Source organism: Nothoprocta perdicaria, unplaced genomic scaffold, assembly GCF_003342845.1.
Source record: "Nothoprocta perdicaria isolate Ctin4 unplaced genomic scaffold, notPer1 scaffold_21, whole genome shotgun sequence".
Classification (NCBI taxonomy): Eukaryota; Metazoa; Chordata; class Aves; order Tinamiformes; family Tinamidae; genus Nothoprocta; species Nothoprocta perdicaria.
Genome location: NW_020455316.1, coordinates 1,839,655 through 1,863,772, shown reverse-complemented (window position 1 = coordinate 1,863,772; position 24,118 = coordinate 1,839,655). Strand labels below are relative to the sequence as shown.

Sequence of the window (24,118 nt, the reverse complement as noted above, 5' to 3'; positions counted from 1 at the left end):
TCAACTCTTCTAATACTTGGTTGTCTGCAACCGAGAGTCAGAAGAAACATGTTTTAGCAAGAGGTGGTACCCCCAAACACAGCAAAGCTCATTATCCCATGGGCCCCCTTGCTCTTAAAGCCAGCAGTGTGTGCAACGGAGCAGCTCCCTGCAAACACAGTGCTCTGCATTTCCCCACCGTGAGCACCAAGCTCTGCATTGCTGTGGATGGGTATGAACCTGGCAAGAGTGGGCTACTGTAACAGACACGTAAAACTGGCATTGAAGTTTTTACAGTGTTTCTGAAAGAGAGAAATTATTGTCCAATTATTCAGACACAAAAGCGCAGCACTGAATTCCCTCGTGTCTGGTTGTGTCCGGGAGGGCCGAATGGGGACATCTCTTACAGTGCCCGGTGTCAAGGACAGCCCAAAAGCAGCCAAGGGCTAATGGGATGCTCGGATCCTCACATCTGAGCAAGGAGGCTGTACCAAAGAGGCATCTTCCAGTGGCCACGGTTAGGCAGGAAGGTGCTTCAGGATGCAGTGTTGGGGGGAAATGCAGAAGAGATGGATTGTGAGAGAAAAAACATGGCAGAAACGCCCACTGCTTTCCCATTAAATCCAGCAGAGCTAAGCTGCACCCAAGTGACACTGCTAGGACTGCTGCATTGAGCAAAAGGAGTAAGCAGGCATCACATTCTGCCTAAGAATTGGGCAACACTCCACAACACAACCCAGGAAAGAGAAGTTGCCCTGAGTTAGTGCAGAAATAAAAAAGAAAGGTAAGCCCGGTAGGTTTGTACTAGACAAGTGCATCAAGGGGCAAGCTTCATCCAATGCAGTCACTGGGAGAAAGGCTCAGGAAAAACACAACTGTATTTCTTAGGAGAAGTTGATCAAATTCTTAATTTCCTGTGGGGTGGTGCAATCCCTGGTGTCCCCAAATCCTTCCACGCAACTTTGGAGCAGTCGTGACCGGCAGCTTCCACAGACAGGCTGCTGTGGCGCGCGGGGAGGCCCTGCAGGACCCTGTGCCGCTGGGAGCAGGCGGTGGGGACCGCGGCCGCGGGCCGGTGTGTGCAGCGAGGGAGCAGAGGCACGTCGCGCAGCGCGACGGCCGCAAACGCTCCTGCAGCAGCGAGGCTCCCGCCACGGCCCCACACGGCATGCACGGAGACGTGCTCCTACATCCAGAGCCATGTGCCCGTATCCGCTCATCCTCCTCGCTTCACCAGCTGACCTACTGCTGCAAGTCACAGGGGCCATGAAAGCAGCAGATGTCTATAACCTAGAACGTGAACCAAAAGCCTCCTTAGCTCTTCTCCCTCCCCAAACTGCACAAAGGTAAGTTTCCTCTCTTGGAAACTTGGTAAGTTTCCTCTCTTGGTGTAATTTCCAATATTGTAAGCAGACCTTGTAAGGGCAACCGCTGTTAACTTTGGATCTTCGGGAACCTTTATGAAGCATTTCACAAAATGCCCACCCTCATCATTTTTCAAGCTTTTAGCCTATAACCTAAGCTAAACCTGCCTTTAATAGGTCAGGCTTTATAGCCTGACCTTTTAATAGGTTTTATTGAACATGTAAATTGGTGGTAGGTTGTGAGGGTTTCTGGGCTGATTCCATCCTGACACCGCCAAAGCTCCTGACTTCGTGTGTGCCCTCCTCCACCTCAGCGCTCCCTGTTCCTTGGAAATGAGGAAAGGAAAAGGAGGAAACGCAACAGATGGTCTGCCCTCCCTCTGAAAACCACCACTCCTGCAGCAGGCTCAGGCAGCGTTTCAAGCGTTTCTGCATGTGCCAACAGTGCATCCAGGACCAGAGAAGGGTTGGAGAGTGCTTATAAAACTCTCCTGCAGACACACCGTTTGTACCGGTCTGCTCCTCTTGATGGAATATCTCTGCTAATTCCAATGAGAAAACTAATCTTCCCCAGATTTAAAGCTGACAGGTGGTACATGCATAATTAAAGATGACCTAACAGAGAATGCTCTCATTTCTGGCGTATTATCAGACACTTAAGCAAAGCAATTATCAGTAGGCAATCTTTTCTGTCAACAGAGATGGGATGAAACGCTTCTTCAGTCATGAAGACACTGTAATGATGATACATACCCATTTGCAAATACTCTAGCAATATAACATGCACTGTTATAATCTCTGTTACCGCAGAGAAATGTCTTCATCTTCCACACTTACCTCCTTTCCCTTCTCTATGTTCTCCTGTGCCATTTCCCATGACTTAAGTTCAACTTGCTCCTCTGCTTTCCATGACTTGACCTCCTACTTTCAACCATGGGCATCTCCTACAAGTCTCCCCTAGCTCCTGACTTTGCACTGACAACAGTGACCCCTACACTGGATCAAGCTATAGATGGGACAAATGCAAGCAAAGACCAGGCAGGAATTTTATGTGGAATTGTACCAAAAGTCTATGTTGGAGCTAAGAACATCTTCCCAGCTTTTTGGTTTTGCAAGCAGATGGCACTGCCTCCCAAAATAGTAATGTCACCCATGCAGTTTGAGACAGACAGAAACTTTTTAACCCAAACTCTTTAAATGCTTCCTTCAGGGAGTATTTTGCAATGAATCCAGAAAGTATTCTGCACTTTTTTTTTTTCTGTAAGGAATGAGTATTTTTAGACTTTTGGGGAAAAGAAACAGGGAGACAAAAAAAAAAATCCTATAAAAATGAGTAGTTTTCTTAATTCACGAGAAATTAGGACTGAGAGAAGCACCATAAACCACAATTACATACACACACACACACGACTGCACTTTACCTTACCAAAGAGCTGCTCTTAGGATACAAAATTGCTTTAATATTGCGGTGAGACAAGTGTGGTTTTTTTTTTTAATGTCTTATGATAATGGATTTTCAAAGGAAAAGTAAAGCTGCTTTTCCCCGAGAACAGGGCTTCATAGATGGGAACTTCACAATACCAGTGGTGTGCGCTTTACTGCATTTCACAAGATCTCCCATTATTTAAATTCCTATGTATTTATGTCATACATGGATAAACGACCTTATTGTTCAGAGCATGTCTTTATGGGAACATCTCTGCTTTTAGAAGTAGTGTTATTTTGCCTTTTTCCCCCCCTCTTCCCCTCACCGAGTCAGAACAAAAGTCTCTTTTACTGCAGTTTTGGGAACTTGATGCAAATGGCAGTTTTTACACATCAATCGTCAGTTTAATAACAGTAATGATAAGAGGGGAATTAATGGTAATGGGCTGGCTTTTTGGCAAGCAAATCAGAGTTTACGGAGAAGTTTCTGCAATGTCAAACTTCACAGTCCCGCAGTATCAAAAGCGTTGGCAAGGGGACCCAAGATTAACCTAGTGACTTGTTAGCAAGCTGAGGTTACTGAGCCACGACTTTCTTGTAGAAAGATGGATTATGGAGAAAACCATTCAGCAAGGAGGAAAAAGACAGCAACAGTCTCCTGGGACAGTGGGGAGCCATTTACAGAACTAAATAAATTCGCCAGGGGATCCAAATCCCACTGAACACGCGAAGGTGGGAGTGAGCGTTGGCCTCTGCTGGTCCATGGGCAACAACCCAGCCGCAGTCTGAAAATGTGGTTAGATGGTGACCACTAGAATGACACGGGGCATGAAGAAAAGCATTTGTTTTCCACACATGAAAAAAAAAGACAAAGTGCCCAAATGGGCAGCTTTCTGCAGCTGAGATACCACAAGAGAAGCAAATGATGGCAGATTTTTAAAAATATGAACGGACCAGCAGAGTAAGGAACAACCTGCCTAGCTACAAGCACTGCAAAATGGGTGCTTAGCTGGACACGGTGCTTTCCTGTAGCAGTGATGGTGTAAGGGTGCAGGCAGGACGAGCTTTGTATCTTCTAGGTATTAAATTTACTTTCTGTCCAACCACAGAGATGTAACAACACTCCTCCTTATGCGCTCCAGCCCAGTTCTAGTGCAGGAATGGCTCAGGCTAGACACAGGTTGGCTACCAGCCACTCACCTTCTGCTGTGCTCAGGACCTCCTAATAACCTGTTCCATTGCTGAATCCAAGCAGGGCATCCTCTTTTCCACACACTCCTCACTGCTTTTCAATCTGGCCCGTACGCTTGCTATGGTTTCTACAGACAGGCTGCAGGGACTGAGCCCTTCACACCTCAAAGCAAAATTTACAGGCAAAAAAACCCCTATTTTATTTGCTATTTTATTTGTACTACACGTCAATTTACCACCCTACCATTTGTGAATGCTGCGAACCAGAAGCTATCTGCACCCAGGAGTTCTGGAGAGGAGAACTCAAGCACGCTCCCAAATCACTATTTACAGCATGAACATACAGTGATGGGTTTTATGCGTAGGCAAGTGAAAATAAATGTTCTTAAGCAGCTCAAAGCCTGCTGAGGTTTTACTAGAAGGCCCACGGCAGGTGGGGCTCTTCACGTGCTGCAGACATGAACACGTGTCTCCTTTGGGGAGAAGCTGCCTTTATCTAGGCGGCCCGTCAAGAAGGGGCAGTTTGGGGATGACAGGGATGAAGCCTGGGCTTCTGCTGCTCCATCACCCTGACACAGGGCTCCTAGTGAGCTGTAAGAGAAGCCTCACCGAGCTGCCCAAGGGCTTTCCAATATGACCACAGAGAGCAACGCTGGTGTCCCAGCACACTGCACAGCCCCTGCCAGTGCAGCTGAGCAGCACAGCCCCGAGCAGGGACCCAGCTGGGACCGCATCTCCTGCAGGCAGCGCTGAGGAGAGCAACAGGGAACAACCTGCTCCTCCACACACCCCTGTGCTAAAGCATCCTACAACCAAAACCCGGCTCCAAGGCACAAACCCTCAGCCAAATGCAGAAAGAAATGGATAAAGATCACTGCCTGAGGGAGGTCCATGGGACCAGATATTCCCCAAGACTGGAGGAGTGCAGTTCCTACCTGAGTAATGGGAGTTGTGCATGCTCAGTCCTTGCATCTGCTCTGAACAGCACCTGGAAAAACCCTGTTGTGCCATCAACGCATCTGCAATCCAACCAAAACCTTCCAAAGCAACTGAAGAGCTCTGCATGGCAAACATCAGAAAAACACCGATTTCCCAGCCTGCAGCCAGTTGTTCTGTAATATCTCCTGCTTTGTGCTGACAACCCTTTTTCCCTCCAATCATTCAGACACAATGCCTTCAGGTCTGTCTAAGTAATGTAATTTACTGGAGTGGAATTCCCTCGATACCTTCGGCAGCACTCGGTGACAGTACCGTTTATGCTCGGCGCTGTCACGCCGTGACACTGACACATCGGCTCTCAGCCCGCGCTCGGCGCGCACGGGGCAATTTCCCCTTGCGCCGGGCCCTTCTGCAGGCTGCGCGCACCGACCTCCTCCATTCACCCCCAATTACAAGCCGCCGCTGAATCGCTCTCGTTAGATTTCTGTTTCGCACTCCAAACGTCAGTCCTCTTTGGAAAGTCCCATTTTCCGGAAGATTCCTCCATTAGCAGCAAGCTCCAAAGCATTCCTTAACGGAGGGCATCAGCAGCGAGGCCGGCACTGCGGCACAAACCTCTGCAGTCCCACAGGTGCCCCAGACCCCTCGGCTCAAAGCCTCGCTCACACTCGCCGGCCTCCCGCGTTAACCCTCCCCTGGCGCTGCCGTCGGGGCCATCGGCGCCCAACTCGCCCCGCGACCGCGGCAGCGGGACAGGGGGGACACCTGCATCTACCACATCTGCATCAAAAAGGGAAAATTCCCCTGGAAAATGATGACAACAAATGTTTACGCTGCTCGTCAGCATCTGGTCACCTAAAGGATTGAGACATGCAGATAATTATAACAGATGTAAGGCAATTCCCTGCAGAGAACACCACCACGCAAGCTAATTATTTCTGAAGTTTAGCCCGTTCCCACCTGAAATATTTAAAGCCTTGATTACTGCATTAGCTCTCCTGCCTTTTACGCTCTGTATCAGCAGCCGGTCCGAAAGATGCGCACAGATGTTGAAACAGAAACGTGCATTTAAGCAAAAAAAGGCACAAAGGAGACGGCAAGGGGCAGTAACGGCCCGCGTGGTGCCCGCCTCCTGAGCAGAGGGGAGGTTGGCACTGAGCTACTTTAACGGGATTTCATATTGTGGCATAAAACACTCACCGCGGGCAGCGGCAGCATCCCAGGGCGCTAGCGCCTCCGAGCGCCCGCCGTGCCCTGCATCCTGGGCGCCCTGGGCTCTCCGGATTCGCAGCTCCCGAGGAGACGCTCCCCGCCCGCCCGCTCCCAGGCGAGGGGCCCGGCCGGCGCCCGCACTCCCGGGAAATGCCGCGAGCGCCCGCGAGCGAGCAGGGGCAGCACCAGACCCGACACCGCAGAGTTATGAATTTCCCCGCACACGCTGACAACGACTTCTCCTTAATGCTCCCCCTGGCCGCAGGACACCTATCCGCGAATGTGGCTGCTGCAACAGCTTTAGTAGCTCAATATATTGCAACTAATTTAGCAGATTTCTAACTGGTGCCGCTACCTGGAAAAGCTACCAAGGCAGCGTACTTGATTACGAGCAGCCTAAAAAACACACCAAAAAAGTTTGCCATGCCAAAAATTCACAAGCTTTGCTTCTTGACACTTAGCCGATTTGTATAGATTTTTCCCCAAAAGACTAAGTTGTGGCTCAACAGTTCAAGTTACCCAAGGGTAACCCTGGAGGGCTGATCTTCAAGATTGTTGAGTCCTCTCTAAAGCTGCTTTTTCCAGACACCAGCACAATTTTGCTTTCAAAACTCTTTCACCACTTCTCACTTATGTCCTAAGCCTAACTCTTTTCTAACTTTGTTTCTGCTTAGATAAGAGCAAGCTGCTAAGCTCACAGAGCCAGACACCACAGCAAGCGAACTCTGTCCTGCCTCTCGACGCAGACAGGCTCACGAGTGCCCAAACGTGGGACTTACCGGAGCGAGGCGAAGCCGCGTGTGCACCGGGCATCAGCGCCAGCAGAACGACGGTGCCGCCGCTACCAACTGCGAAGCATCTGAATCTTACTTTTAGTGGCACACAAAGGGCAATCGATGGAAAATCTTATTGTAACCACCGCTCTTTTTTTTTTTTTTTTTGGGCCACCCACACTTCCAACACCTACATCACAAGTATATAAATGCAAAAACCCTGTAAGTCATGGCTCATCTGAACCAGGGATGCAAACTAGCTAAACGTGTTACGTTTTTTCCAATTTCTGTTTGGAGTTTCACTAGGTTTTGTAAGATACGAACAGCACAGATATTCATTCACACTGCCTATCTACTACAGCAGGTATCAGCTCAGATTTTCATGCCTTTAATTAGGTTTCTGCTCTCAGTTATCTGGTGGACCTCTTCTCTATGCTACCTGATGAATTCCTAAACCACCATTCCCTGAGGAATTACCTAACCATTGATGAATTTCCAAAAGATGAAACGGAGGAGATGCATCTCCCAAACCCTTGGTTTCCCCCCTGCTCCCCATGTTGGTGACACATAAGGAGTTAATGCTTCACTTACCTGTGAGAAATTATGCTGAATACTCTACCCAGAAACCGGCAATTAAAAAAAAAAAATCCCTTTACACTCATAAGAGTAGAAGAACTTGAAACAAATTGCTGTCAAGGATGATTTCATTATGTTTAAATCCACTTTACCTCAACTCGCTTTGCAAATTACTTTGTAATTTTATACATAAAGCTCCCATACGTACCACAGCGCTGGCCTCGCTCCCCGAGCCATGCCGGATCCCTCCCGCTTGGGTCAGGCTCTCTGCCAAGCCATACCACCAGGAACCCAGTTATTAGATCTTAAGTCTAAGCTTAGAGTCCCAGCCCAAGAATCAGCCGAGGGAAAAACAAGAAAGGAAAAAATCCTCAAGAAGAAAAAAGATCTTTAAGAGGAAGTTAAAGGAAGACACAGGTGAAGCCACATCTGGGGATGGGGAGAGTTAACACCACGCCGACACTAATGGCCTGGTCGCCTCTAAAGCGGCGCCTATTCAGAAAGCAAAGCACCCCCTGCAACACCCGGGCTTCTCAGCTCCTCCGAAATCATAACAGGAAACACGTGCCGCGAGGCAGCAATTAATACTTAGCAGAACACTTGCGGACCGAGCGCCGGCTCCAGAAGACAGCAGCGTGCTTTGACCTGCGCCCGCTCGCCCACGCGCTGCGGGAGGTGCCCCCGTGGCTCCCGTGTGGCCGCCCCACGCGCGGTGCCCGGCGCAGGGACAGTGACGGCGCAGGGAGCGGCGCCGCGCTACGAGTGACAAGGAAAAAAATAAATAAAATAAAATTAAAAAAATGGGTCACCCACCGCGGAGCTGCCAACCGCACCACCCTCGAGGCCGGCGCTGAATGACTGTGCGGCGCCCTGCCCGCGGCGCAGCAGCGCGCTGAGCAGCAGTGAAAACAAAACTCGGTGCGGTGAGGCGCTTTTTACTTTTCACTCGATCGGGTTAGAGAGAAAGTTGGCGGCGCTGCCGCCGGCCCCGGGCGGCGCGTGCGGAGAGGGGAAGCTCCCGCCGAGAGGGGCCTGTGCCCGCGCCCCGGCAGGGCTCCCGCCGCGGCGGCGCTGAGGGGAGCGACAGCGGCACGGCGGCCGGGCGGCTGTGACGCGGGCACACGAGGGGAACACACCGCGCGCCCAGGCGGACACACACAGGCAGACACACCGTGTGCACAGGCGGACACATCACGCGCACAGGTGGACACACTGTGCACACAGGCAGACACACACAGGCAGACACACCGCACATACAGGCGGACACGTGGGCAGACACCCCACACACGCAGGTGGACACACCGTGCACACACACGTGGGCCGCCACCGTGCCCGGCAGCGATGGGCGCCACGTGGCAGCGATCCCGCGCCACGGGACGGAGGGTTAACGCAGCCCCGCGGGAGCCCCCGGCCCCTCCAGAGCGCTGCCCCAACCTCTGGTTAGCGGCAGCAAGGCAGCGCAAGGTGCCACGGGTTCTGTACGTGAGGCCGCATCAGAGCTGCGAGGCCACCCGTAACTGCGTGTCCGTGTCCATCCAGGCCGTGGGCAAGGTGGAAGGGGCGGCTCTGCTCCACGCGGCCAGAGCGCCCCGTGTTCGTCACCAAGCCCTCGTCCCCAGCCTCTCATGGGGCATGAAGAGCCACCAGGGGCACCACGGCTACGTGCAGGACTCTGGCTTAGGCACCTCCCAACAGGAATGCCGGCCCTCAGAGAAGTCGCAGTGGATTCCCAGTCTCTAAGCACGGAAACGCACCAGAGGAACCACGGCATCCACTCGGCAGCACCGCTACCCACGGCACGGAAAGCACCTCAGCACTGCAGGGATATACGGCAATGCAAAGCTGTTGAAAACACCCATGGCACAACACGGCACAAAAAGGAGTTTCTCACCCAGGCCTAAGCATTTCTAGACATGTGCCTGTCCTCTGCTAGGACTAAGGCCCCTGTTATCTTGACTGTTATATAAAATACTCAAAGACACCAGCAGTGTTCGTACTCAGGGCTAAGCAACTCTGCTCTGTCTACTCTGTCTTTACTCTGCTCCTGCTCCTCTGCTCTGTCTTTACTCTGCTCCTGCAAAATACCCATGGTAAGTCAAAAATGAAGCCTGAAAGCAGAGAAAACACATGAGAACTAGACTTTTCTTTAAATAAAAAAGGAGATTTTGGTGGCAGGTGTAGCAACATTTCTAATTAAAATCCCATGCTGTCTGCCAAGTAGCATGAAAAAAAACCATTTCCTTAAGCTATGACCAAGGCTATGACTTGGGGCAGCTGGACTGGATTTGATAATGAGAGACCCAAGTGTCTGGTGAAGAGATGTTTGAAGGCAAGGGACTTCACCTGCAGAAATCTGATTTCCTTGTTAATCCAACTGAGTGTCCTGACCTTTGGGTGCAGGTTTAAAAAAAGATACATATTTTTCCCAGTCTGTGGTGGTAGGCGGATGACAGACATCTAATCATCAAAATCTGCATCTTAAAATTTTACATTATCTACATCTGCTTACAGACGGTTGCAGGGCAGAGTTAAAGAAACCTTACTAAAAAAGAAAAGAGAGGGTAAAATATGTGTACATATTCTGAGGAACTCATACCTAGAGATTAATGTTGTGTGTGCAGGATTTTCTGAATCTGAGTTCTGGAGTTTTTTGGAGCAAAGCACTGAGAGTCTCGTGCAGAATCCAGCAGCACAAATTAAGACAAACCTTGATGCGCAGCCCTGCGTGTTATTTTTGCCCCTTTTAAAGGGAAAACGGTGACAAGAGCAATCTGCTCCATTGGAACAAGGGGGAAACCTCCTCTCCATCAGTGCATCAAGGTGTAGGATTTTTATGGAGAGCAATCACATCGCTCGGCAGCTCAGTAACATTAGAAAATGCAGACAATGGTGAAACAAAAGCGGGAAAGGGTACTTGCATGCTAGATATGGTATAGCCCAGGCAAAGCCAGAGCAGTAGCACTGTTTTAGCTAGTGCAGTCTCAAGTGCTCTCTCCGGCCGGGCTGACTAACCCAGGAGAAGTGGGTTCCCCCGGCGCCGTCGCTCGCAGGGTGGGAGCAGAGCTGGTGAAGGGGGAAGCTGGGCACTGGTTTGGGAGCGACACCAGGACACCAGTGGGGCAGCTGCAGGTGGGGTGCCACGTGCGGCTCCCCGGCACCGGCCGCGCGCTCAGAAGCCTCGGCACCACCAGCAAAACCCAAACAGACGAGGAAACCCTGTGATACAACTGCTTTTCCATCTGTGCACGTGTTTTCAGGTTAATTTGGTGCTCAAATACGGTTTTAGTGTGGGAAACAGAGACTTCTGATTAGGCACAGTACAAGCAGGAGAGGAAAACATCCTGCACACGCCTCTGCCATGTGCTTCAGCTGCAGACAGGGAAAGAGAGAGGGATTTTTTCCTTTTTTTCCCCATTTGTGTCCACTCAGCTTCTGGCTGCCTTTTCAAGTCTGCTGCAAAGGAGGTCATTTTTAAAGCTAAAGGGATTTTAATAAGGAAGTTGCAAAGTGGCCAATTACAAGCATTTCCAAAATCGCTAGAAAGGTCCATAAAAATGTGAATAAGGGTTCAAAGTGACAAGGGAATTGTGTTAAGTAGGACTAATAAATGATGGGTTGCTTCTTGTCGCTTGCTTGCTACTGAGTTGTTATATCTCCTGTTTTCAGGTTTTCTTTCCCTGTGATCAGCACTAGAAACACACTTTCAAAGAGATCCCAAATTCTCAGGTAGCCAGATGATTTCTCCTATGGAGAGTTTTATTGCAACTGCATACAGTTGCAATACACTGTATTGCAAGGGCTATAATATAATAGCAAGGCTCACTGATAGTAGTTTTTCTTGACAATTCTTCTCTGTTGCCCACCATTTCACTGTTATTTTCACCAATATCCTTTATCATAGGAAAAAAGAAAGAAAGAAAAAAAAGAACAAAAATCTACTGCCTTAAAAAACTGAGTTCCTATGTGCTTTATTTTTTTCTGTTTCAGTAGATCTTTTCTTTTTGTTTTGAGGCCTGTATGTTATATCACAGCAAATGAAAGAAGTTATATGTCCTATGCGGGTTTATCTCTAATAAAACCTCTCCACTTCCAAAATATGCCAGTACTTCTATTTATGTATTTTTTTAAGTAATACTATGATTTGTAATAAATACCTAGTGTTAGTAAGCACTGAAGGCCAACTGAGTAGAGCGAGTGCTGTGGTTGGCCTCAGTGTCCTGGCCTGATTAGTCACTAAACTGCATAATACGAATTTATTACTCCAGTGGAAAAACAAGGGCAGGATGCCAGCCTTCGTGAGCAACAAGTCAGTGTTTTTCAGGAAGAAAAAAACACAAACCAAAACAAAACATGACCAACACAACCCTTCCTTCTTTTAACCTCGACGGCCCCTCCCTCTGCAATCCAGGCTGCCAGCGGTTTTCAAGGAATTTCTACTTCTGCTTTCTTGTTCCTTAACAGCGAGGGGCCGGCGGCGCTCGGAGCGCGAGCGCCGTGCCGCCCTTGAATTCCCCCGCTGGGCGCTGGGAGCAGATGTCCTTATAGAGCCCGCTCCGGGCCCGGTCCCGGGGCCAGCGCCACTTTCCATTCCCGGGATTCCCCGGAGCTTTTCCTGGCTGAGGTTATCGGATCAGCTGCTGGTCGCCGGAGCGCAGGGAGGGACACAGCTGAGGACAGCAGCGCCACACGCAGCGAGCGGCCGCTCCGGGCTCCCCCGGCCGCGGTGCTCGCAGCCCCCTGAGGTGCCCTGTCCACACGGGCCTCCAGGGACTCCTCCCACAGCCCCTTGAGGTGCCCTGTCCACACGGGGCTCCAGGGGCTCCTCCCGCAGCCCCTCAAGGTGCCCTCTCCCTGTGGAGCTCCAGGGGCTCCTCCCGCAGCCCCTTGAGGTGCCCTGTCCACACGGGGCTCCAGGGGCTCCTCCCGCAGCCCCTCGAGGCGCCCTCTCCCTCTCCGTGTGAGGCTCCAGAAGCTTCTCCCGCCCACATGGCCACCCCACAGGGCTGGTGCTGCTCGTGGGGGCAGAGAGTCAAACCAGCCTCGGGGATGCTCTGAGGGGCCTGGGAGGAATCAGCCGTGGTGCTGAGCACAGGCACACGGGCACAGCACCTCTCCCATCTTGGAAGGACAAATCTAAGTGTGCAACGTGCACCGGCACATACTGTCTGGATTAAGGAAGCAGGAAGGGGCCTTGAGCCCCTTCAATCCCCTCTGTCCCCAGCAAAGCCGTGCGTGGCTTTCCCCACCCTGCTAGGGCATTTGCACAGCTCTTTCCACACCAACAGTGGCATTTCCTGCAGGCGCGAAGCCCGTGCAAACACGCCGCCTGGCAATGCCCGTGCCTTGCCTTTTCTGAGCGGCAAACACGCGGGAGGCACTGGGATCCCACAGCACGAGCCAGCTACAAAGCAGGAGGCTCCCGAGGGCGGCCCTGCTGGGGACAATCCCTGGAAACTGTTCTGGGAAGCCCAGCAGATACTGGGTCTATAATAGAGAAACCCTGCAGCCCAGGGGGCAGAGGTTGGCCTCGGATCTTGCAGGAAGCACCAGCATGGATATGTGCACGCCAAAGCATCCAGTTGGGGAAAAAACCCTTCATAACTGGAGGTTGAGGGTGGTGGTGGTGAAGAAGCTGTTTTAACTCCTTTTTGCTAAGGTTTACTATGGAAGCAGAACACTTAGGAAAGCTTTCAAAATGACAATCATCATTTAAAGTGGAAAAGCCACTAAAAATACTTCAGTAGCAATTTATTCCCAATCTAATGTTTGCTGTTGGATTACAGCTTTTATGCTATTTTTCTAAAGTATGCTGTTTGCTGCCTCCATCTTGCCTCCCCAAAACCCTTTTTTCTTTTTTTCCCCCTTTTTTCTCTTTAAAAAGAAAGGAATGTGAATCATGACTTACATGTAACTTCTCTAGGTTCTGTGCTGGCTAAAACGTTCTCACGATGCAGGGAATGGGATCAATGGAGAAGCTAAGAGGCTACAGCAATCCATCAAGAAGTGGCCCTCCAAAGCTCTGCAGGGCAAAGTTCTGGCAACTCGGTCGATTATCAACCTAAAATAAAATGAAGCCAGGTATTAAAACTCAAGCATCAAATCAAAACCTCCTTCCCCCACTTCTCATTCTAGAATGAACTTGTCTTTTTTTTCAACATAGAAAGTCTTTATAGACCAACATTAAAACCACGTGCAGCCTATGGAGCTCCATAGCTCATCTTACCTTTAAATTGTAAACTGCTGACGATGAAGACTGTATTTTTTCATTTGTACAGCACCTACACAAATAGGGTCCCCGTAAAGAATCATAAAATAAACTACTATTTCTGCAATCACTCTAACAGATTGTACTGTAAGTATGTGCACACTCTGTGTGTGTATGAATGAAACTCCACTCACACCACCAAGGTGTTTCAACAAAACTACCCAAACGGTCCAACAGACTTTAGGTAACAATTAACACCGGCTGTTGTCAAAGCTTAGCTTTGATTTCATCAAGAACTTTCAATCAGGACTGAAATGAAATTAGGATTTTCCCTTTTCCATCCCCAACGGATGCAATGTGTGCCGGGCAGCTCCATCCGCCCAAAGGGAAAGCCAAACTCATGCGATCCGGTGTCAAGAGGAAATCAGAGCAGGAATAAGGAGCAGCCAGCCTGAATCACATGGAAAGGGCTCGCGAGGGAGCGTTCCCGCTCTGCCGGCGGCGGGGACACGTGTGGGAAGGAAGCGCTTGCAGAAGGAGAAATAAGGAATTCTAAGCTAGGGCGATATTTGATTTGAATTCGCTGGTACCCAGAGTTTCACATTACTCTCTTCCTGGGGTAAAAAAAAAGAAACACTTGAACACTTAAATACTATTTACACGAATAAAGTCAGTGAATTGGGAGAGACAAATGAGGGTGATTTTCTTTCTAACAGAAGGGGACAGCAGCAGAGCAAGAAGTGGCATGGACACATCTCACAGCTTTGCAGGGTCACGGCAAGGGCTGCATTTGCAGAGCTACCACCAAAGGGGAAAAAAAAAGAAAGCTACATAAAGAAATGGAGGAAGTAAGGAGCAGGAAATTGCAAAAGAACATTTAATCTTTTTAAAAAAACTACTATTATTTTTCAGAAATTTGCAAAGTGCACTTTCCAGTTAAAACTTTGGATTGCTACCTCCATAAACAAGGTAAAAATCATGAAAAAGGACTATTTTTTTAATATGCAGCTCAAGGTAGAATAACATTTAAACAAAAAAAGCTCCCTCCTTTTTTTCCTGAGTGTTGCTATTACGGCATTTTACTCTAAGCCTTGTAAACAGCATCATTTAGGAAGAGTAGACTATTTCTTCTGGATGGCACCCTGCTAGATGATTTATTAACAGATGCTCAGAATTCTGCTACATTTAAGCATTATATGTACATATACTTAAGAAGAATCATGAGACTATTCAAAAAATGCAATGCTTGTGTCTCTTTAATTTGTATTTATATATATATATATATATATATATATGTATATATGTTTTTCCAAGTGGGCACAATGTTCACTGAAGGACTGTATGAGGACAAAATACCCAAAATCTTTATGGTTATAAATATACATTATATAAATCGCTTATAAAACTAAAAATACCCCCCCTAAGTCCATTCAGTCATAAATCATTAGTAAAACAAAAATAACTGTTGTTTACTTGATAGCCAAAGGGATAAAAACAGGGAAGCCTTTGCTTTTTCAAGTACAAGCTCCACTTCTGAGCTAAAACTGCACTTGCTGTAGCATAGCTGAAAGAAAACAGAATAAACTATTCAGGGAATAGGAAAACAAAAACAACAACAAAAAAGGAGTGGGATGGACTTTCAGTGCCACGCTTTTCTGAGAAGGTCTGATTGATGTTCACTGCTGTAGAAAGCATGAGGCCACCTCCCAAACATTTCATTCCCTTCTGCAAATGTCTTGCTCTATTTCTCTCCCCATGTTCTCTAGATATCCTTGCCCTACACAGGATGATCCAGAGAGCATCAGGTTTTACACATGATCTAAAACATGAAAGCAGGAATCTCTCTGCCCAGGGGTCAGCTTAGGGGAGAATGAAACCTAACGCCTTGCCTATGCTCGACATCTAGGCTATTTCGTACTTCCCATTTTTATAAAGAGTTTTCTTTGTGGAACACGCGAATTATTTAAAACACAAGTGTTGCTACAGCTGTAAACTTGCAGAGAACATACGAAAAATGAGCTTCTAGGAGCCACAACTGCATGTAGTGAAGAACAGCCCAGGCATTTGCACAGCCTCCCTGGCTCGGCTTACAGCCTAGGAAGAGCTGTATCCTGTGAAGAGGGAGACGTCCTCTCCACCCAAGCACAAAGTCCTTGGGCAACACTTACCCGAAGAGCCTGCGGAGTGCAGGGCAGCTTCATCTCTAACTCCAACAGAAGCTTCTGCCCTCACAACTGTAGGGAAGACTAAATAAATATACTTCAAACCTGATGTTCTAAACTTTTTTTTAAACTATGTTTTGCAACAACATCTTGTACGTTTTTGAACTTTGCTATCTGTTTTGCATTTTTTTTTTTTTTTAATTTTGGAGTGTGTACAGGAGTGTGTTGGAGGGTTCATGGAGGAACGAAAGGTAATGGCAGATGCATGCCGGGCACCACAGTGGCCGGAAGGAGAAGCATCTGCTTCAAGAAAACATCTAAATCTAGTGGTTTAATTTTTTTAATATCGTGGGTGTGTTTCAAAGAGAGCTTATGTTGTTGCTGTTAATGAAAAATAACAGCACCTTTGATGCTTCGGAGGAGGAGAACAGAGGCCCTGGAGCCTGCGATGAACAAAACAACGAGGCGGAGGCTTTGGGCAGCGCGAGACGAGCGTCGCTTGGGCCTCTGGGGCTCGCACCAAGGCTCCTTCAGGCCACAAGGCCCGTGCGACCCTGCCCGTGAAAGCAGAGCGGTCAGGGAGGCGACACGGGCACCGCTGCCTTGGCCGACACATCTGCGTTCAAACCCTCCGCAGCCCAAGGCCTAGGCAAAACAAGCGCACGCGCCGAGATGGGCCGGCGTGCTGCCTGCCGACACGGAGAGACACAAAACACACACTCGAGAGAGGCAGAGCAGCAGGCAACAGGAAGACGTGAGCACAGATGTGTAAACAAGAACTCGTGTTTTCTCAAGTTGTGCCTCGCTTGAATAGAGCTTAATGTTTGCTACCCCAAAGCGAGCAGAAACAAGCTGCAAAAGTCTCGGATCCCAGGCTGTTACAGGCAGTACTGTCACAGATTAGCAAGCATGTTTTCTTTACGTTTCATATGTTTTCAAGTGAAGCTGAAGAATATTGCTTTCTGGTTGAAGCTGCTTCATTATAACATTTGTAGTTTGCAAGCGCTTGAAGCGTTGCCTGAGGCTGGGAAGGTATTTGTGCTGCTCCTGCCATGTAGCGCAGAATCCCGCCCTGAAATCGGGAAATTAAACCCACAACGATGGCGGCATCTGATGCCGGAGAGAACACACAGCCTGCTTCACCTGTGAAGGCATCGGATTTTGCTCTAATGCCCTTCTTGGTTCTTGATTTGGCTGTTTCTGGGCTAGCTGGGTAAGGGCTCAACTACGATGCAATTTATCTGTTATTTAGATACTGATTAAAACATTCAAAGAATTAGCTTGGCTAGAAACCATGACTAAACTCATCAGAAAATGCACTCAGAAAATAACGAGAGCGCAGCTCCTTTTGCTCTTCACTGATCAGGGAATTGTTCAAGACCGCCTGGGAACTGGATTTTCCTTAATGATGCTTAGGTCCGAAAGGGAAAACCTTCAGAGCACTGGGGGGATGTGTGAGGGGGAAGTTTCCCACCTTCTCACGTCCCCTGGTTATAATTAATTTTATGACACTTCAATCAGGCTGGGCTAGGAGAGGTGGGAATAGTGTTAGGTGAGACTAGTTCAAGATCTGCACTGCATTAACTTGTAAACCATCTTGTGTGAAATCTGAATTACTTCAACATAGGAATGAATATTCTTAAATTAAAATAACGCCGCCTTCAAATATATTTTTCCTTGGTAAAACAACTCTTGAAAGAATAGCTAGAGTTAAAAGGAAAGTTTATATATTCTGCAAGAAGGACCCCACATAAAACTAAGCACGTATTACCAAATGACATAAACCAAACATTTGTATCTACTGTAGTAGAGAGTACTAGAAAAACAATATACAGCAAAATCTAGTACTTTGGGTCAAATCTGATGATAATTCAGATGTCTGGTGTATTCCTCTGTAAGGACTACAGCCTTTGGATAATAAACACACAAACAAGATGCAATCAAACGGTTTGGCAGCAAGGAAGAAACCACCAACATTCAGGAGCTGTCCCTTGCCTTGACACCCAGCCTGCTATCCCGGGAAGCGATCCCGGAGCTCCCGGCGCTGCCGGGGAAGGACGTGGGGTGCGTGGGGCTCCTGCCCCAGCGCGTGTCTACCGTGAGAGCGGCCAGGAGGCTCCACCAGCAGCGCTGAGGCACCAGCAGCCAGAGCTCCACTGCTGATTTCTCTTTAAAAATGCAAATCAAGGAAACTCAGCTCAAACACAGAATGAAAGAGCAGGTCACCGGCAACCACAAAAATTCCCCATAAGGTTCAGCATGTGGGAAACAGATAAGCAAACGCTGCGAAAGATGAACAATATTTAAGTATTAACACAAATGGCTTTTTTTGGGAAGGTTTATCTGGCATCTCTATCATTTTTCCTCAAAGCTCTAATAGCAAAAATAACTATGTTGAAATCCAACTGGGAAACATTGCAACAGCTCAAAACTACTGCCTTTCTGCCTCCTGTAGAAAAATACCTTTTCTTTCTACACAATAAAAAACAACTGCTACTTTGTCTTTTGACATACTGACTTTCAGGTAACTTCAGACCAGGGTGAAATCAGATAAACATTTGCCAGTTCAACAAGTTCAGTTGGCCGTCTAATTTTCATTAGCCCTTGCAGTGAAGACAGATGCATTTAGCACTAGGTCAGGAGAAATAAATAAAGTCTTTCTCCGAGACGGACATCTGGTTCCCGGCACTCTCCTCTAAAGGAGGGGAATGTCATTTAGCTCATGCGAATGCTGATCAAAGCAGCTGCACATGAAACTGTAGAGGATACAGAGGCCAGGTTTTGAAGTGCAACCAGAAGAGGTGCTACAAGAAGGCCAAGGATAAGTGTTATATCTACCTTGATTTATCTAGCTTGGTTCTCCAGGAAGCCCACCTCCTTTTGGAGGTCCCCAACTTAGCAGCTCCTCCTTCTCCTGCAGAAGTTATCTCAGGTCACTCCAGCAGAAAGAACTAAGCTGGCTGTAGCACAGGGAGCCACATTTCCATCCTTTCATACCCATGCTGATTAGGGCAGGGGTAGGGTCACCACAAGTCCGTGGGAGCTGCAGGATCCAGAACACGGCAACGCTGAGTCTCACTAGAAGGGACCGCTTTTTAATTCCTCCACCTTTACTCTCACACAAAGCAAGGGAAAGTTGAAGAAATTAAGTGTTTTGTGTGGTAATTTTCTCTTGTTGAAAAAAAAAAAAAGATAGAATCATGATGGGAAAGAGCTTCAAAAATAATTCCCTGTTGTGTGAACTCAAGTCGGTTTAACAAGAAAACCCAGAAAGGCCACGCACAGTAATGCTGAGAAAAAGGAAATGGTACTTCACTTTAGCCAGAGTCATAAATCTTACCAGCGAGTCTCTAACGGCAAAACAGCAAGCAGGGGAATTTTTATACCCAGATAATTAGTTGCGAGCTGATATCAGGTTTACTGTGCTGTGTATTCTGTATGTGCAGCACCAACTGCCTTCTGAACACTGAGAATTTTGCGTGAGGTCTTGGCTGCCTCCCTGCCATTGACTTCACCAGGAGATGTGTGTGAAGGAGCCAAGGTGGAAAGGGGCATTTCTGCTCCACAGACATCTGCTGAAGGGCACCCCAGAAGATTTCTTCAAAGGAGAATACTTTTGCAAAATCACTCTGTCATGGAGCACACTGACAAAACATGACCCCATCCAACAGCTTGTCCATGCACGAACACCCTCATCCTCTTGGGTACAGACACCATTCGGTGATGCTGCACAGTAGACGTTTTGTCCAGGGAAAAGGTTGAGCCACCAAAGAAGAAAAATGAAATTCATAGTGGACATTCACTAGCATGGAGATGCTGCAGAGCTGCCTACTGGGGAGTCAAGTCAACAGGACATTCTCATCACCTGCTCTGGAAACAGCACAGCTCATAGTGGAAGCTGCTCGTGCTTGATCTTCACCATCTTATTTCGTTTCAGACCATGACCAAACACTTCCATTAATGACACATATGCGAAAAACTACCAATCCTAATAGTAAGATGATGCTTTCAGTTAAAGAAGAACTGCTTTTCAGTTTCTAGATGAGATGGTATTCCAGGATGGGTATGTGCTAGCACAAAGCTGAGTGCTCACCCTGTGCCACATGCTCTGGGTGTCCCTGATGGAGCAGGGGGGTTGGACTAGATGATCTCTAGAGGTCTCTTCCAACCTTAACCCTTCTGTGATTCTGTGCCTACAGGCACCCAGGACGTTTTTGGCATTGCCTTAGAAGGGAACAATTTAGTTCAGAGGATAAGATCTGGAAGTCTAGAGCTACAGAGCAGCCCAGGCGGGACAGCAGCTTGCTCCTTTGAGGCTGGCTGACAGATGTTTAGTTGAGCAGGGAGAGTCCTCCCCCTTTTCATTAGGACATCCGAGACAGCTCTGAACTCAAGGTCATTCCCTTTGCCTAAACATCTGCGGGAGTCTGAGGCTGCCCACATGCAGCGGCCATGGCTGAGGCAACGGGGGCCACTGTGACCCCAGCCGGGGAACAAGCAGCTCCAGGAAATCGCATCCTGCTTCGTGCCAACGCAAGGAGCGCCCTGACTACCCCACTGCTAATAACTACCTTCTGCTCGTCTCCTGCAAGCATTTTTTTCCCCCAAATCCCATGCAAATAAGCAACTGCACCAGAGGTCACTCTCCTTCGCTGGCCCGAAACAGCGGGGGACGCGTGAGGTGGCTGCAGCGCAGAGCCCCATAAGTGTCCTCTGCAAAGGGTTAAGGAACAGCCCCCTTGTCCAAGACTGCCGTATGCTCAACAGCAAGCCCAATCTGTATTTACTGCATTAAACTACAATTAAGGGTATTTTTTGTTTTAATTATTCAGCCTAATGGTATGCAGCTGTCATAGAAATCTTGAAACACATCGCTGACTCTCTTTGAGCTGATTATCTAGATAAGAAACCATAGCCAAAAGACATGAAAAGATGTGTCCAAATTTAAACTCTCAGCTGAGCAGAGAATTTCATTCAAAGGATTGTATGGGCTGGGGGAGGGATTACGGCACAAATGAAGGTTTTGTTTACTATTGGTATAAACAGCTGAAACATCCTCTGTCACTTGGTTTAAGAATCACCCGACACGGGACTCCGAGCACTGCTGATGGGTATTACAGCTGCCATGCACAGCTAGGCGAATGCCAATATTCCTGTGGTTTCTTTCCAGGCTCGATTTGAGAGAGAATCATCCAATAAATCTACCTTCATGCTGCAGGAACCTACTTGGTATACAGGGAAGTTCCAAGACAGCCGTCCTCTCAAGTGAATGGCTTCAGTTCAGCAGGATTCTGTGGAGAGCACAGCGTTTTTTTCTCCTCAGCTCAAGACAGCTCCATGTATTTGCTGTTATTTCTAGCACAATGTTTACTATTCTAATCAGAACATTCTGTAATCTTGTCTGAATGTTTTATTATTAATTGCTACACCCCCCACCCCACCCTAATAATTATTCTCCTGAGAGGTAAACATTTCAACACGACTTACTTTAGTGAGAGCCATGAATATGCAATATTTATTTATTTAGGTAAACAGTAATTAAGAAAATCATCCAGACCGCTCTCTCTACGCAACGAGCACTGCTCCACCAGCCTAGCAACGGGAATTGGAAGTCCCTTAAACATATATTACTTTGTCCTCCCCCACACTGCTTTTCATGTGTGGGCCCCAGGGCACACGGCAGCCGACGAGGAAGAGCCCTCACATTGCCTAAGGTGAATCCAGAGCTCCTAGGGAATCCAGAGCTCCTAGGCTCTGCTCCAGCGACTAGTGCTAGGGAAGAGCAACAACCCCTGGGCAGAGCAGGGGACGGGGACGCAGATATCGGCTCCATCTTCCCTAGGGGAAGCACGGCCCTTTTTCACACCATTGGCTTGGTACCTCTGATACGAATCACCCAGTAGACCACCTCTGTCAACAGCTCTACCTTGACATAACCTGCTATTTTTCATATGGCAGAGCAGCATTTCCTTACAAAACGACAAGCATGACCAATCTGGGGGACTCGGGGCGCAGTCAGGGCCTGCATTAGTGTCTATAAATACATCAAGGGAGAGTGAGGAGGATAGGACTGGCCTGTTGTCTGTGGTGGCCACTGATAGAGCTAGAGGAAATGGCCACAAACCGAAGCATCAGAAGTTCCACAGAAGCTTAAGGAAACATTTCTTGACAGTGAGGGTGTCAGAGCCCTGGAACAGGCTGCCCAGAGAGGTTGTGGAGTCTCCTTCTTTGGAGATCTTCCAAACCCGCCTGGATGCCACCCTGTGCCCTGTGCTCTGGATGAGCCTGCATATGTTTATGGTTGGACTGGATGATCTCTAGAGGTCTCTTCCAAGGATTCTATGGCTCTATTCTATTCCATGATTAGTGGACCCACACAGAGCAGCAATCCCCAGCGCAGCCTTGCAGCGACAGCAGGCGCTCATCGCGCGGTGCTGACGAGGCTCTTTCCCGGGCACCGTGAAGCAGCACGGTGCAGGACACGGCAGAGCAGAAGCCCCACCGCGTCTCAGCGAGGAAAAGCCCCACGTACGTGCAGCGGGTCTGCATCCGACAGAGAAACGCCTGGGTTTGCTCATCCCGGAGCAGTGAGACGCCCCCGCACGCCGCGTACACAACCTGTGTGTCCTGCGCTAAACAAACTCGGTTCAATTCTGCTCCTCTGGGGTTTTTCTTTAATATTACATGACCTCAAATATTCCAACATCCTGTCTTACCTAATACTTCTCCAAGTTGTGTCAAATGCCATGACAGAATCAGACAGCACTACAGGCAATAAAATCATTCACAAGGAACTCATTTTTTTAAACTAAAAATTAGACATGTCAGGCTGTCCTGGCATGGCTGATCATACAGCCTAAGGATCATAGGGGCTCTACAGAAAGGGAATCAAAATGTCTCCCAAAGACAAATGGATTTTCGCACATCTAAAATTAATAAGTAAATAGATAAAACTGCGGTCTGGGCTTTGTTTCAGTTTTCAGAGCTAATTTCCGGCCACCGTTTAGAGAAACGTTTTGCATTTCAATTTCTGAGTCACCAGTTTTAACAAGCGCGCTTGCTGGAATTACTAAGCATGGGATCTGATCAAAATATTTCACTCTCTGAATCAAAGTTCTTTTCAATTTTATTGATGCTCGCATAGGTATAATTTTGAAACGGGGACTGAGAAAGCAGCTTGTGTGGATTTTGGTCCCGGCATTCGGTGCGACCGGAGAAGGGCCATCCTACAACGCGCCGAAGGGCGCCCCGGAGCGCAGGGAATGCTCTGGATCCCACACAGGCGTTCGCGTACCCGAGCGCTGCTCTCTGGCTGCTATAAAACGCCCCACGCTCCCAGAAACGTGTTCAAAGGCTGCACATGAATGAGAATCATTCCTGAAAAGAAGCTGTTACGAAACTGAAAATCGGAGACCGCCGCAACGCTGTTTAAGTTGAGTCATCAGTTCCCTTTATAGCCTAATAATTGACAGTGCCTTGATCAGAATGACTGATCCGAATGTTGCTCTGTGTTGGTGTTTTTTGCTCAAAAAAATAGAAAAAAAATATAAAAGGTTTCCTATGTAAACAAGCTGTTTACCGTCTTGCAGGAGTGTTTATATTTGCCAGATTGTGGGGAACATCTGTCAAAAACAGATTTCACTCTCTTCAGTCAACTCCGTACAATCTGAATCAGACTGTACTACAAAGAAACCAAAAACAGGTCTTTTGTTTGCTAGGGAAACAATATGCTGCCAATTCGCAGCGGAAGCACTGATTTTATTAGATTTTCTTGGGATTATGCGCTGCAAACATCGGGAGAGTTGCATGCTCTCCCCTGCAGGATTTCTCCCCAAAGGAAAGTGTTGGGAATGTAAAAGCTTCTTGTTTTTCCCTCTGTGCGTTCCAAAAATGAAGTTGCACCTAGGAAGACAAGTGTGGAAAAAAAAAAAAATGTTCAATCAAACTTCAGTGCACACTGATTTTTCCATCTTTTAACATCAGTACCTGAATGATGGAGGGATCCCATTTCCAAAGCTTCCAACATACACTCCCACGTGTCCACATTCTTCAGTTTACACCTCCGCACATTAATTCATTAATTAGGTTCAGATGTTTTTAGTGGTTGGAAATCAAGTGAGACTGCCGCTGCCTCTAGTGATGCTTTCTGATGACCAGACGATCTAAAACTGTGGTTGCTACAACCAGGATAATGATGATCCAGCCAAGCCTACTATGAGTCTCCTGCCAGGGAGACACACATACTCTGAAATATATATGCTCCAAAATACGCTCCGAAACAGCAAAATCATT

General features: G+C 48.0%; 1 protein-coding gene across 1 annotated transcript in view; it reads right to left on the bottom strand.

The window, feature by feature from the left end:
• Nucleotides 1-24,118, bottom strand: part of BACH2 (BTB domain and CNC homolog 2) — a 163,534-nt gene that overhangs the window by 57,073 nt on the left and 82,343 nt on the right. The window contains exon 4 of the mRNA XM_026038398.1: nt 13,365-13,517. The gene's annotated coding sequence lies outside the window, so the exon portion shown is untranslated. The remainder of the gene's footprint in view (nt 1-13,364; nt 13,518-24,118) is intronic.